This window comes from Eutrema salsugineum, unplaced genomic scaffold (assembly GCF_000478725.1).
Source record: "Eutrema salsugineum unplaced genomic scaffold, Eutsalg1_0 scaffold_6, whole genome shotgun sequence".
NCBI classification, from domain to species: domain Eukaryota; kingdom Viridiplantae; phylum Streptophyta; class Magnoliopsida; order Brassicales; family Brassicaceae; genus Eutrema; species Eutrema salsugineum.
Window position 1 is genome coordinate 9,428,692 of NW_006256547.1, and position 855 is coordinate 9,429,546.

Consider the following 855-nt stretch of genomic DNA (forward strand, 5'->3'; position numbering starts at 1 on the left):
AGAGGTGCATCACCAACCTCATCAGCAAAATGCACAGATCTCTGGTTCTCTCTCAACAGCAGATTCACCTTTGCTGTAAGCTCATCGATTTTGCTCAACTCCACACTATGAACTGATTTGCTAGACCTGTCATACTCTTGGGATTTGTTGCTGGAGCTTGCAGCTAAGTTCTCAATCAACTCATAAGCAGCTTCTTTGGACTTAGTCATGAAATCGCCATTGCTAGCTGCATTCAAAGCATTCCTGTAATCCCAGTTGACACCATCATAAAAGGTTGACATAATCTGCTCATCAGAGAACCCATGGTGAGGGCACTCTCTTCGGTACTCCTTGTATCTCTCCCAAGCTTCGCAGAAAGCTTCACCAGGTTGCTGTTTAAACGACGAGATCTTGTTCTTCAGAGCTGCAGTTTTGGCCTTAGTGTAGAAATGGTCCAAAAATGCTGATCTGCACTCTTCCCATGTAGTCAATGATCCAGGTGGTAATGACTTCAGCCAGCGCAAAGCTTTGTCCGCAAGTGAGAATGGAAAAAGCTTGCACTTCAAGAAATCGGCTGGTATCCCATTTGATCCAGTCGTGCTTCAAATCTCCTCAAAATTCTCGATGTGGTCCATCGGAATCTCAGCAGGAAGCCCATGAAAGAGGTGCTGCTTCACCAATGAGATCAGCTGAGGTTTGATCTCAAAGTTTTGCCTCTGAATGGTTGGAGGAGCAATCACAGCCCTGTTGTGATAGTAAGCATGCGGACTGTCTTTGTCTCCAATAGCAGGATGTGGCTGCTCCCTGTCTTGCTGCGCCTTTTGCAGCTGCTCCAATTGCTGTCGAAGCTGTTGTAGCTCGACAGCCATGTTGTCA

The 855-nt window shown here is 46.4% G+C and overlaps 1 non-coding gene across 1 annotated transcript; it reads left to right on the forward strand.

Moving 5' to 3' along the window:
* The first annotated feature begins 297 nt into the window (after positions 1-297).
* On the forward strand, positions 298-404 carry LOC112083682. The gene has a single exon (XR_002897818.1). It is a non-coding gene; the product is annotated as a small nucleolar RNA R71 (small nucleolar RNA).
* Positions 405-855: the final 451 nt, after the last annotated feature.